The following is a 15677-nucleotide window of genomic DNA, read 5'->3' as shown; positions in this document are numbered from 1 at the left end:
GACTCTGTGGTGGCAGAGGGTGCCAAGAAAACTAAAGGTAGATCTTTTTCAATAGGATGGTATTTAAGATGATTTATTCAGCAATTTTGTGTGTTAAAAATTATGTTTCTGAGCGAGAGTTGTTTTTGCAGGTAGAGCGAGAGTTGTTTTTGCAGGTACAGCGAGAGTTGTTTTTGCAGGTACAGCTGCTTTTAACAATCACAAGTTAAGTGCGCAAGAAATAGAGCAACGTGTTGAGGAGCTACGTTCCGATACACAAAAGAGTAGGCCTCTAGGAAGTTTATATTCTTTTAAGAGAGATGGAGATAGATTAGTATTTCAATCTTCACCAATCAATAGGGAAATGCAATCAAGTCTAGAAGCCATCATCATCTGAGTATGGGAGCATGAAACAAAAGTAAACTTGTGGATGTTTTGTTGTAATTAGCTCTCATTGATAATATAGGATCACTTGTTTTAACATTGTTAAGTATGTAAACACATTAAAGTGTTATCATTCTTCTGTATTGTATGCAGAAAATATTCCTCGTGCAATCACCATAAAGAAACATGCACTTATACTTGATCTTAATGGGGTTTTACTCAACAAGGAAGAGAAGAGGCATCCACAAACAAATTGTATTCGAATTGATATTGGTCGCACCACAGTTGTTATTCGCCCCGGGTGTTTTGAATTTTTGGATGAGATTTGCCAGTACTTTCATGTTGGTATTTGGTCCACCATGCTACACAAGAATGTTTGTGCCTATGTAAACACTCTTGAACAGTATGCACATAAGGAATATCATTTCTTTATGGTGTGGGGACAAGAAGAATGTTATATCCATAATCTTCGAAAAGTGTATAGGCCAGATAAGCCTTCTGTTGAGGCTATGTTTAAACCTTTACTCAAGGTTTGGAATCAGTGCCAAGATATTTGCAATAAGGAGAATACATTGCTTATTGATGATAGCCCTTTCAAGGGATGTGTTAATCCAAAAGACAACTATCTCTTCCCTGAAAGTTTTCAAGGAGGGCACGACTACGTACTGTGCAATGACCTTCTACCCTACCTTTTAAATCTAAATAATACAAATGACATTAGTTCTATTATTTTGCTTAATCGGCTAGGTCAATCTCCTATCACACATGGTCATAATTTATTTATCGATTTTCAAGATGTACTGGAAGAATGGCTCCAATTCACCTCCCTATTTTTTCGAGAAGAGCTCAACGAATATTCAGATGAAGTGGAAAACTCATCTTCTGCATCTTCACACTTACCATTGTATGGTGATAAGCTAAAGTATATCCAATCAAGAGGGGAAAAAAGAGAAGTAGAATCTATAAGCAAGGATCTAGCAATGTTGGCATCCAAAGCTGGAGTACCATTACTATCCAAAGACCAGCTAAGCTTGTTAAAAGTGTGTTACAAAAGAAGGATTTTGAGTGATCAACATGCTATTGCTTATGCTACTCGCTTGGGATATGATCGTGCTCATCTCATAAGTGGAGTTGCAGCAACAAAAGCATACATATCAAGGCTACAAAAGGCTTACTTGAGCTTATGGGTAGGATAATGTCTGGTTTCATTAAACATTGAGTGACAGTATAATCAGATTCCAACCTAACCCATACTAGTTGTTGCTGCAGGTCAAAGGGAACCATTTCTGAGGTCTAAACGTGCAATTTGAAGTATGGGATCTGCACAAATATCAAGACTTGTTGGGTGCAGAATGTTTGGAGCCATTTTGTACTAAAAGTCCATAAGATAGACTTAGGCTTTGGCCAAAACAATGTGCTTAGATGGGTTTAATTTTTGGATTGTATGAGCCAAATCTTTACACTATTGTATCAAGCAATCTGATGCCTCCAAACTTACTATCATTTGATTATCTCTTTTGTCAATATTTGCAATTCGATTGTAATGAAGATGTGTTTGTTTTTTATTGAAGATATTGCCTTGTCAAGGTGTAAGGCTATGAATATCATAATTTAATTTGGATAGACTCAATTATCTCAACAGTGAAAATTTTTTATACATCATATTCAATAAATTTAATGAAATTTACCATTGACAATATACTTGCTCTTTTATTTTTTTGGTTGAACTAATGAGGTATAGGAGCGTTTGTCTATGAAGGTTTAAGACCATCTATATCATGGATGAATTTATGTTGTTGGCACACAATATATTTATTTAAAATTTTGAATGTCCATTAACCATACATTTTGTTTTCAACAGGATATGTTGAAGCATATAGCTTTGATTTCAAGTGTACAGAAAACTTACTATTGAGGTGGCACCAATCATTGGTGACTCATGTACCTAGAAGCAAAAGAGTTCCACCACCCCCAGATACAATAAGGAAACAAAGAAGAGTATTCAACAGGATATGTTGAAGCATATAGCTTTGATTTCAAGTGTACAGAAAACTTACTATTGAGGTGGCACCAATCATTGGTGACTCATGTACCTAGAAGCAAAAGAGTTCCACCACCCCCAGATACAATAAGGAAACAAAGAAGAGTATTGATACTTGAACTCAATGGTGTTTTACTTAAGACCATTGAGATGCAACATGGTGATGTATGTCCAGACTGGGCCAAACATATGCATCTTGTGGAAGAGAATACAAGTGTTTGGCATTTGATTCACAACAAAGATGCATTCACTTTCCTTGATTTTTGTATGCAATGGTTTGAGGTATGGATTTGGAGTACTAATAGACTACAAAGGACTCGACGCATTCTTGAGTTGTGCTTTCCTCAGCACCATCAAAAGTTTAAGGTCGTAGCAGGGCAGGCAACATGTCAAAAGATGGATCTTCTAATTGGATATCGATTTGTATACCACAAAAACTTGGATGTAGCATGGAGAATTTTTCATGACCTGGATGGAAATAACACGCTAATTTTTTATGATACCCTCTACAATGTAATGTGGAATATGCCCGGAACCTACTTGATTTTTCCAAAGATGCAGAATCAAAATATAGAGGAGCTTCAAAGTTTTTTGGAGACAACAATCAGCGCATGGTTACTTGGTTGGATTTATGCAAAGAACAAACGGGAGTATACTTGCAACACTTTAGTAAATGAAGCAGCTTATGATAGAGAAACTTTGTATGTATTGGAGCAATACATGAGAAAACGCTATGTTTGAGATACAATTTGTACTCAATTATTATCTTGACAAAGTGTCTAACGAAGGGTTTTTGTCTTCGGATGAACTGTAAACTTGAATGTAACAATCTCATATTGAAATTTGATTGCTTCTGGTATTTCTAAACACCACACTCTTTGGAGATCCCTCAATTCTAAGGTTCCTTTTCCAAGTGTTCTTTGGCATTATTATCCCATGTTTTTACTTCAATGTCCCTCAAATTTGAGCATATATATCATGATTTATAATCTTGATATAGTGTCTAAGATGGGTTTTTATCTATGGATCAATCTTAATTTTTTTGCACATTGTTACTGTCATTAAGATTTACTTTTTGTTTTGTTGTTTCTAACACCACACCCTTTAGAGATCTCTCATTTCTAAGGTTCCTTTTTTAATGATATTTAGAATTCTTTTGGCAAATTAAATAAACCCCATGTCTTTTCTTCAATGTCTCAAAGTGGAGATAGTATTTAACATTATCTTCTTCATATGAAAGGTGTTGTATAATCTCAATTAAGTTTAGTGTCATGTTTTCCTTGTCCTTCGAATATTGTTGCATTGACGTATGTATCGATACAACTACAAACAAATACGCCAAATAGTTATGTCAAGATATAATCTAATGGCACAAATAGTGCACCAACAAATAGATGTTAGCTCAAACTACACAAAAATATCGAGTTTCTAACCAATCATATAAGAAATGGGACTCAAATAATTCCCAAAATTCTTAAATTTTTCTTTAATATGAAATATAACCATTACTTGCTCCAAGAAGTAATACTTTGATTGTATTTCTTGAAAAGGTATCAAGTTGTACTTTTTTACAAAATCGACCACACAGATAAACACACCAATAGAGACCTTTGCTAGGCATGCTTGGACCTGACGATCTTGCCACTTGGCACAATGAGTGAGCCAAATATATGTTTAGATTTTCTCCCTAAGTGTCACTATGAAGTGACAACGTGGTGTATGTTTGTCTATAAACTATAACTTCTTGGATTGCTCACCACTCTAGACCTGATGTGTCACATACTACTCATAGCATTTCCATGTCACTATCTCTTAGTCACTTGCATCAAGATCTACCATCTATAGCCGTACAAGTGAACCACATGATGTGCAACTACTCTCCACTCTATCAAGGATCTAGTGGTTTTATAATTTAGTAGAGGTGATCATGCCTAGCTACATGACCACTACTAGCCCACAAAGCACCAACCTCATTGGCATTTGAACTTTGCTATCTACTAAAGCCAACTCTAAGTGCATGTGGTGCTATGGAAAGGATGCAAGATGTGGCACTCACCTTACCCTTCATTTGGGAGCTACTTATGGCTACCACAATAGCTTATCGAGTAGCCAAATAATCTGCACATTTCCTCTTCTCTTGATAATTGCATAGGAATGACAAAACACTTTGTAGTACTGCTATGCCAGCTCTCCTCTCTCTTCGAGCTCCAATGTCAGAAAGTGCCTTGCACTTAGCCATGTTGGGATGATCGATCAAAGCATCAAGCACACATGCTTGATGAAGGTATGGAGTATTTGAAATAGGATTGGAATATTGCATGGGCAAGGTGATGTGCCCTTGAGTTTGATAGTTCTTTCCAATTCACACTAGAGGAGGGGGTGGTTTCTTGTGGAAGAGAATGGGAGGTTCTTGAAGAGGAGGAAGGGCTGGTTCATGAGGATTATCTAAACCAAGGGATAATGGTGGAGAAGAGGGTAGAGGGAGAGGAAGAGGAGGGGCAAGGTCGGCGCCAACAATGGTACATGTTTCTCATTGACAAGCTCTCCACTCTCTCTTTCTCTCAGGAGCTATCCTTTTTGTCTTCTCCTCTTAAGCTTGGTGTAAACGGGTAAATTTAGTCGTATCACGTTTTTGACTCCTACGACTTTGAGAATCCATTCTCAAAGAAGCTAAGAGAGAAAAAATTATGATAGCTTAATGATGGGATAGTACTTGGGATGTGTGTTTATATAAGAAAATTAGTTTATCCACTTTACATCTCATTGGATTTCCTATCTATATACTAAATAATTAATTAGATAATTAAGATAAACATATCGATAATAAGAAAAAATCTAATATCCACTTAAAAATTTATTAATAATAATAAATATTTATAAATCTAAATATTTATAATTAATATATATATATATATATATATATATTATCTTTTCTTTGATAATATAATTGTATTTTCTTTCATAATGTGTTTTTTTCTAAATTTTATTTAAAGATTTTTTCTACACATAATAATATTTACATGAAATATTAATTTAAAAAAATCAACTTCTTAAAATAAAATAGCATGGACTTTTAAAAAATTAGTATTTTCATAATTAAAAAACATAATCCTTTAAAATTAGTTATTTATATATATATTTATAAGTTATATATTTTATTCTTTAAAATTTTATATTTTTATTCTCTTTCTATGTATGTTTCTAATATATGATGTTATCTTTTAAAGATTAATATATATTAAATTAATTTTAAAAATTAAAAAAACTTATCTATATTTAAAAGTTTAGTAAAAAGGGGAGAGAGAGGTGTCACGTGGTAGACGTGCATGCCACATGGCATATGTGGCTGATGTGGCTATACTCCGCATGTCTACATGGATTGACATGTGGAGGGATTATGTGGAAGGAAGCATGCCATGACATTCCATGATGTGGCATGCTATGTCACCGAGTGCGAGGTGGCATGAAAAGGTGACAAGAAGATGTGACATTAATGATGACTAGGATGATGAGGTAGCAATTCAACTAGGTTGACCATGTTGACATGGAGGGTGGAGGTGGCAAGGTGAGGGGGCATGGTGCTTATGTGGACACAAAGTGGCATGTACATGTAAGATTTGTGCCCATCCAAGGCTCACACATTGCATGATCTCTTTAGGCTTTGTAGATTACCAAGCCGATATTTCCAAACCTAACTAGGATTGGTTTTAGACTTGAAAAGGGGAGAGTGGACACAAAATGGGAATTTTCACTTGGGAGGATTTAAAATGGACGTTTTGGTACTCAAATTAAGCCATTAAAAAAAATCATGGTAACAAGTATAGTAATCAATAGAGTTTTTAGATCAAAAGATTAAATATTTAATTTTCTAAAATTAAATTACAATTGATTTAATGGGCCTTTAACAGTCATACAAAAGTTTACAAATTATATCTATAAAATTCTAGTCTTAGATTTATAATTTTACCTTAGATCCACAGTATACTAATATTCCCCAATCCAATCATCACCAAATCCATACAAATTGAGCATTTTAAATGGTAGATTTGGTGGGAGGACAAAATAGTATATTTTTGAACAATTCTAATACCTTTTAAATAATATAAAAATAGAAAAATACATAAAAATTTACTTGATAAGTAAAGTTAAGCTCTATGTTATGTGATTTTGTAACATGGAAAGTGAGAACATCATATGAGTAATAATGTAAAAGTTATAGGTAGTTTACTCACATTTAGTCCACTTATCTAAACTTGGGAGGCTTGCACACACATTTTGTACCCAAACAAAAGGGACTTTGCAATTATTGGATATTCAATCAGATTGTACTTTTAAGTGCCCAACTTTTCATGTGATGCTTTATTGGAAGGCCTTGATGTGAAATTCCTTGGTTAACTAGGAGAGATTGGCCATTCTTTATAAACAACTACATGTTTTTAGGCTAAACCTAATGTTGCCTGCTAAAAAAAACTAGATAACCTCATCTTGCAACCACCCATAAAGATATTGAGGAATAAATAGAAGAATAAAATAAATTTCCCAATGCTTTGGAGGGTAATCAAAGAGATGCTCATAATGTAAATGTTGTGCATGATGATTTTATTGAGACATAATTGATAGAACACGAGAACAGCTCATCATCATCTAGTGAACTTCCCAATAGTACATCCTCATAGCCTTCTATGGATGGTAATCAACTCCCTTTTAATCCCATGTTTGAAGATATAGGAGATATGGAGATTGCAATAGAAATTCACCTCTTTGGAGCCATGGAACTTATACATGATGAACAATCATACAATTTCTAGTTATATACTTTCAAATAGAATATATTTCATAATATTTTTAATAAAATGCAAGAAGTAAATTTATCCTTACATACGACATGCATACTAATGCACATACCAATGCACATGTCGATGACTTCTATCGATGGAACTATCGACAATAAAGCCAAGGCTTGTAAGATCACATGCTTGAAAGAAACTATCTCCTTAAAAACATCGGTACTTTGGTAGATCTCTTGTAGTGATTTCAAAGGATAAAGGTATTCTCACTTTACAAAGAGGACATTCTCTCTACTCAAGATAACTTTATAAGTTACTGAGTCATATTTCAGTAGGCTGTGGAAGACTTAAGTTGCTTCAACAATGTGTTACTTTCTAAAAAGGTAAGAATGGGTGTATATTATTTGAACTTGAAGAGGAAAAAAGAAAGAATGCAAAGGAATCTTCAGATATTGACATAATGACACTAGCTCTAAAAATACACAAAAAAAGAGCAAGCAACTGAGACAAAGAAAATAATGAATCATAGGAAGAAGTGTTTTGCATCTTCAAATAAGTACATTGACATGGTTATTAATGGAATGGACCAAACAAAATCTTGTTTGTCTCATTTCTCATTTGCGGTCTACCAAAAGATGTAACTGAGGACACTCTTGTGTAAATGTATTTGGTGGGCTACCTTATGTTCAAAACCTAAGGTTATTTACATATCCCAATGTTTGCCTCATTTCTCATTTGTGGTCTACCAAAGGATGTAACTGAGGACACTCTTGTGAAAATGCAATTGGTGGGATACCTTATGTACAAAACCTAAGGTTCTTTACATATCCCAATGTGCATAATGACCCCAACTTGACTATTATCCCAATAATTAAATTGGTTCTTTCACCTTGGGAGGGTTCATTGCCTAAAAGACCACTGCTCTACCTTTAGCTTGGTATTAGGTTACTTGCATATGTTGGTGTATTTAGGTATGTTTAGAAGGTGAAAGTGAACTTTCTTTATGCATGATCATATTGATCAAATGTTTGGTACATTATTGAAAGAAACCCTTTCGTGTGTCATGATGTTATCACTTTGCCAGCAATGATGTCCCTGGTTGAGATGGCTTACAATTCCAAGCTCTCTATGGTGCATTTTAAAGAAACATGCAACTTCAGATTGTATACATATGGCATAATGGAGCATAAGGTGAGATGATTGAAGCAAGTCAATGACTTGAGTTTCCAACATGCCTTCTTGATTAAGAAGAAAAGTGGGAATGGTCCACTTTACCTTTATGGCAAGTAATTATCTTTAAGTGACAAGTGGCCTGCCATCGAAATGGTTTACATTTTGTTGGATTTGTACAATCATGAAAACTCTAAAGATGGAGATAGGATGTTTCAAAGGGGCCAAAGGTGCAACAAAACTAGGTAGATAAATTGAGGAGCGAAGGAGGCTGGAAAGAGAGCCAAGCAGTATGCCATAGAACAAGATGTGGGAGGAGTTCTTTGAGAGAAAGAGCAAATACTTGCCACAAAATTGGCAATAGATATTGGGATGTGGTTGATCCTTTTAAATGCCCTGTGTGAGATGCAAGAATGGGTCTATAGGAAGTTAACAATAAGCATTCTTAAGCCAAAATTCCCTGAGCACATGAGAAGGAGATTTATGAAGATACTACAAGCATTTGCCACTAGGAAGCAAGAGACTCAAAGTTTATCATCTCATGGCCTTCATTTAGGAGATGGAAATGTTGCTATTGATAGAAACTAGGAACATATGTGAGTGATAGTGACGGTGTAGACACTAAAGGAGAATATTCATTGTTTAAATTGTTAATGTATCTTTTTTGGTGTAATTATTAATCAGCTATGGGTTTCTCTCTATTTGGATTTGTGAAAGTTGTAGTATACAATTCAAGCTAAAAATATGTATTGTAAAATACCACATCAAAGAAATGCATTTGTTTTTGCTTATGCCATTTTTTATGAAATGTAAATGTAAGATTCCTCCCTCTGGCTTTTGAGGTGTGTAGGTGTAAGAACCTCCCCTTATGATCTTATAATTATTCTCCTCTCTGAAATAAAAGAAAGATCCCGTTTTACCTTGTTTTGGCCTAGAGAGAGAAAATGTCTAGAGGGAGGTAATTCAAAATTGAGATATTTTTGGATATAAAAATCCTCCTAGTGTATGGTTTCCCTTGAAACAAAAATTCAAAAATAACTTTCCAATGTGCAATTGGAATTAAAATAAAATAGGTATAAAGGACCTTAGCCTAAGGGTCCAGATTTTCAAAAAAATTTGAATTATGCTCCAATTAAGGTTCCTATGGACCAATAAGATTAATCCAAATGTAGGGAGGAGATAAATTGAAAAATAAAATAAAATCCCCCAAAAATGAGTAAATGCTCACATAGGATGAAGAGTTGACTGAGTACAACGTTTATTAGTTAAAAATTAAGAGATATTTAAAGGAAATGATGCATTTTTGACACCTCAGTGTGGGGATCTTTCCTCATGAAGGAGATGCCTATTTCATATGTGTGGAGGAGTTTTAAACTCATAAATAATGAGATATTTTCATCTCTCCTCTCTCCTGTTTCAACTAGATCCAAAAAGTAAGCTAAACTGACCCAAAATGGTCAAAAATTGACCAAACTGATCTCGAAAATTTTAGAATCAGTTTGCTTGGTTAGAGGCTCATTTTTTCCTATAAATAGAAGCCTCCCCCTTTGTAAAAGGTTAATAGTGTTTATGCACTGTTACTCTACTCCTACTACCTAGAGCCAATTACATTGAATTCATTTGATAATTCAATTGTTTTTTACTAATCCTCTCCAAACAAATTGGTGGCCACTCTTGATCCAAATAAGAGTAGAACCCTCAATCCCTCAAGCCAAAGGAAAGCTTACAAAACTCCATGTAAGCCAAAATTTCTATTTTTAAATTCAAATCTATGGTTTTCTGATTTCCTTATTTTTTTTATAGTTGATTAAAGTGAATCCTGATGTTATGCCTTGATGAAAAGGTTGCCCCCTTCTTTTCCTTAATAAATGAGTAACAAATAAATTGATTAAACTTTTCTTATTGTTTACACTCTAGAAAGTGAAAATTAAATAGATTAGAGTACTTTACTTCAAATTGGGGTTAATTTTAAATTAAAAATAGAATGTTAAAATTTGAGAAATGGTCAGCCATACAAAGGAGGTTATGGTAAAATTTTCTTAAATTTTGTGGAAAATAAATTTTATTTTTATGTTATTCTAAAAGAGTAATTCCCACCATTTGTGCATTCTAAAAGAAATAATTTTATTTACTCCATGTACATATTCACCTATGAATATGCATGGATATCATTGATATTAATTTCTATGCATAGAAAGATGAATATTGAAAACCTTTTTATTATAAAAGTGTTGTTTTTATTGAATTTAAATTCTATGCATAGAAATATGCATATTGAAATTTTTTTTATTATAAAAGTGTTATTTTCATTGAATTTATTTTCTATGCATAGAAAGATGCATAATGGAAATTGTTTTATTATACAAGTGTTGTTTTCATTGAATTTAATTTCTATGCATAGAAAGATATGTGGATGTGAATGTGATGGATATGAATGAATGTGAATGTGGTGAATATGAATGAATTTGAATGTGATGAATATGACTGAATGTGAATATGATGGATATGAATGAATGTGATGTGATGGGATGTGAATTGGGATAGATGTGAATGAATGAGATGTGAGGTAAAATGAATGAGATGTGATGTGAGTGAATGTGATGTGGTATGAGAATGGATGAGATGTGAATGTGATGTGATGAGATGTGGATATGGGTAGATGCAAGTGGATGAGATTTGATGCGGATAAATGAAAAAGATGTGATGAAATGGAAAATGATATGATGAGAATGGGAATGAAATAAATGAGAATTGATGTGGAATAATGTGGAAAGATGAGAGTTCGTTATAGAAACTGTATTTATGATCTGTTTTTAAATGGCTGTTTTATGTTAAGAATGTTGGGGAAGCATTTTGACCGTCTTGTGAATGAGGTTGTGGAGACCTAGTCGGATAAAGTTGCAACAGTTGATGGTCAATGGAGGACGTCTCGCGTAGCGTAGCAAGGTCGTGGCCGAGGTCTTGACCAGCCTCAATTCGATTAAAATGGTGAGCTTTCGGTACGGTGGATGAGGGACCAAGGAAGCGGCCTATGAGTGAAGCGCTAGGTCACCTGCGAAGAAGGATCCTAGAGGGTGCTGACCATATGGTGCTCGGGCTCTGGGTCGCCCACGCGTGCATCGAGGAAGATATTGGAACAAGGAGTAAGAGTTGTTTTCTGAATTCGGGCATGGATCTGGTTGATTGACCTTGTTGGTCCAACAAATGAGTCCATGGCTCTTTTATATGGATCCGTTGGTTGACCTTGCTGATCTTCAATGGAGATTCCATTTTGATATGTGAATATATTGCCGGTTACTATGAGCTAGGAACTATAAAAAAGGCCCCCTGAGTGGACAGGTGGTGAGCGTTCTGGTTTTGCCAATGATGCCATAGGTACATCGATGAAGGAATAGTTGGAATTGAGGATTCAACCGGAGATTTTGAGGATTATGATCAATGACTTTATGATTTCATTAAATGATTGTTTTAAAGACAGCTGATTCTATGAAAAAGGAAATTTTATATTGGGTGTGTAAGTGGTGTGACTAATTTTAAGTTTGAATACCCGGCTAGGGGGTGTGGGAACTCTTTTCCCTAGTACCCGAGACAAAACCTAACCAAATTCTTAATTGGATCTCATCACTACAGTGGTTGGGCGGTTGGCTAACCCACGGGCTGGATGGGCTGGACTGATGGATCCCTAAATTGAGACTTAATTCTGTTATGGTACAATAGATGAAGTAAATCCCGGATAAAAATTATTTTAAGGAAAAGAATCAACGGCTGTGCCTATCAATGACGTTGGCCTTTATGATCCAAGTGCAATCTTTTGCCTTATCTGACTATGGGACTTATGGGTTCGGTCAGATCAGTTCAGTTAGTTAAGGCTTTTGACTACGATAGAGAAAAATTTACCCTCAAGGAATTTCTCGTGCTTTCCGAACAAGGGAAGTTTTTCTGGGTTCGATTTTGAAAGAACCTATGGATTAGTCTCTTGTCCGGATATCCGTGGGCGAGACCCCGAGTGAGGGACCCTACCCGCACAAGAAGTGCTACTTCAGCTGCTAGCACCCTTGAGTTCGTTGTGCGGTGGGGATAGGGACCTTAGAGCTGGTATCAGAGCAAATTGGCTAGTGTGGATCAACCGAGAAGCCAAAAATGTCAAAAATTTATGAAGTAGCAGTAAAAGGTTGTAATTGTGTGATAAAATTCATACAAATTGTTATTCAGACTGAAATTCATAAGCTGGTAATTGGGTCTTCAGATGGAAGTACCGCAATTGCATGGAATCCCTGACTTGCTTGAGACCTAGACATGACAGTATTTACCTTATAGTTCCAAGGACCGTTGACTACCCGTATATACCGAGGGTATAACTGCAGCTCTTTACTGGCAGTATATACGAGTAAATCTAAGACTTAAAATAATAAGCATAAATTCTATCCAAATGATGATATCGAATGTGATTGATATGATTTTTAAATTCTGGTTGAGAACTAATGAGTTGATTTGGATTCTGATTGAAAAATGATGATTCTTGAATTTTGGTTGAAGTGTAATAAGCTGAGCAAAACCACAATGAGGATGAATGGGACGAGTCCCTTTGATGATGTTCATAATTGGAATGACATTAATGACTTCAGCAAATCACTATGAGATTAGTGGATTGTGCTGACAGTTTGCTGCTGTTAACACTTGACCCAGTGGATCAAGTTAAGGGATGTCAAATTAAAAATCTGTATAATTGAAAATTTCCATGGAGGATTGTTCAGATAGAAATTTTGGTCTAACGGACCATTATTGTGATAAAGATTTGAATGTTATGATCTGAGTGAATTGTTATCTGATGATGAGTTCTATATAAGGGATCTTTATCCCAAGATTCTGTTGGGTTCACCAGACTACAAGGAACCCCAGAATCAGTTGGATCTTAAGGGAAAGAGTTCTTCTCTAATTTTGCGAGATGAGGACATCTCGCGTTTATTAAGTGGGGTAGGATATAAGATTCCTCCCTCCAGCTTTTGAGGTGTGCAGGTATAAGAACCTTCTCTTCTAACCTTATAATTACCTTATAATTATTTCCCTCTCTAAAATAAAATAAAGATCCTGTTTTATCCTATTTTGGTCTAGAGAGAGAAAATATCTAGAGAGAGGTAATTTAAAATTAAGATATTTTTTGATATAAAAATCCTCCTAGTGTCTAAAATGGTTTCCCTTGAAACAAAAATTCAAAAAGAACTTTCCAATATGAAATTGGAATTAAAATAAAATAGGTATAAAGGACCTTAGCCTAAGGGTCGAGATTTTTAGAAATTTTAGAATTATGCTCCAATTAAGGTTCCTATGGACCAATAAGATTAATCCAAATGTAAGGAGGAGATAAATTGAAGAATAAAAGAAAATTCTCAAAAATGAGTAAATTCTCACATAAGATGAAGAGTTGACTAAGGACAAGGTTTATTAGTTAAAAAAGAAGAGATATTTAGAGGAAATGATGCATTTTTGACACCTCAGTGTGGGGATCTCCTCTCATGAAGGAGGCTCCTATTTCACATGTGTGGAGGAGTTTTAAACTCATAAATAATGAGATATTTTCATCTCTCCTCTCTCCTGTTAAACTAGACCCAAAAAGTAAGCTAAACTGACCCAAAAATGGTCGAAAATTGACCAAACTGATTTGGAAAATTCTAGAATCAATTTGCTTGGTTAGAGGCTCATTTTTTCCTATAAATAGAAGCCTGCCCCTTTGTAAAAGGTTAATAGTGTTTATGCACTGTTACTCTACTCCTACCCAGAGCCAATTACATTGAATTCACTTGATAATTCAATTGTTTTTGACTAATCCTCTCCAAAGAAATTGGTGGCCACTCTTGATCCAAGCAAGAGTAGAATCCTCAATCCCTCAAGCCAAAGGAAATCTTACAAAACTCCATGTAAGCTAGAATTTTTACTTTTTAAATTCAAATCTATGGTTTTCTGATTTCCTTGTTTTTTTTTATAGTTGATTAAAGTGAATCCTGATGTTATGCCTTGATGAAAAGGCTACCCCCTTCTCTTCCTTAAGAATTCAGCCTTTCTTTATCCTAAAATGAGTAACAAATAAATTGATTAAACTTTTCTTATTGTTTACACTCTAGAAAGTGAAAATTGTGTAGATTAGAGTACTTTACTTCAAATTGGGGTTAATTTTAAATTGAAAATAGAATGTTAAAAATTGAGAAATGGTCAGCCATACAAAGGAGGTTATGGAAAAAAAAATTTAAATTTTGTGAAAAAAATAAAATTTATTTTTATTTTATTCTAAAAGAGTAATTCCCACCGTTTGTGCATTCTAAAAGAAATATTTTTATTTACTCCATATACATATTGACCTATGAATTTGCATGGATATCATTGATATTAATTATTGAAATTATTTATTAAAATTAATTTCTATGCATAGAAAGATGCATATTGAAAATCTTTTTATTATAAAAGTATTGTTTTCATTGAATTTAAATTCTATGCATAGAAAGATGCATATTGGAAATTTTTTATTATAAAAGTGTTATTTTCATTAAATTTAATTTCTATGCATAGAAAGATGCATAATGAAAATTTTTTAATTATAAAAGTGTTATTTTCATTGAATTTAATTTCTATGCATAGAAAGATGCATAATGAATTTTTTTAATTATAAAAGTGTTATTTTTATTGAATTTAATTTCTATGCATAATGAATTTTTTTAATTATAAAAGTGTTGTTTTCATTGAATTTAATTTCTATGCATAGAAAGATGCATATTAGAAATTTTTTTATATAAAAGTGTTATTTTCATTGAATTTAATTTATATGCATGGAAAGATGCATATTAGAAATTAATTTTATTATAAAAGTGTTATTTTTATTGAATTAAATTTCTATACATAGAAAGATGCATTATCAAAAATTTTCTTTTATAAAAGTGTTGTTTTCATTGAATTTAATTTCTATGCATAGAAAGATGCATAATGGAAACTTTTATTATAAAAGTATTGTTTTCATTAAAAATGATTTTATGCATAGAAAGATGCATAAAAGATTTATTTTTATTTCAAAAGTGTTATTCTCATTAAAATTGATTTTATGCATAGAAAGATGCATAAAGGATTTATTTTTCTTTCAAAAGTGTTATTCTCATTAAAATTGATTTTATGTATAGAAAGATGCATAAAAGATTTTTTTTATTTCAAAAGTGTTATTCTCATTAAAATTGATTTTATGCATAGAAAGATGCATAAAGGATTTATTTTTCTTTTGAGATGTGAGGTGAATAGATGTGATGAGATGTGATGTGAATCAGATAGATGTGATA

This window comes from Cibotium barometz, chromosome 20 (genome assembly GCF_041138505.1).
Source record: "Cibotium barometz isolate CiBa-2024 chromosome 20, ASM4113850v1, whole genome shotgun sequence".
In the NCBI taxonomy this organism is placed as follows: domain Eukaryota; kingdom Viridiplantae; phylum Streptophyta; class Polypodiopsida; order Cyatheales; family Cibotiaceae; genus Cibotium; species Cibotium barometz.
The sequence above is the reverse complement of the archived record's forward strand: the minus strand, read 5'-3'. Positions refer to the sequence as shown.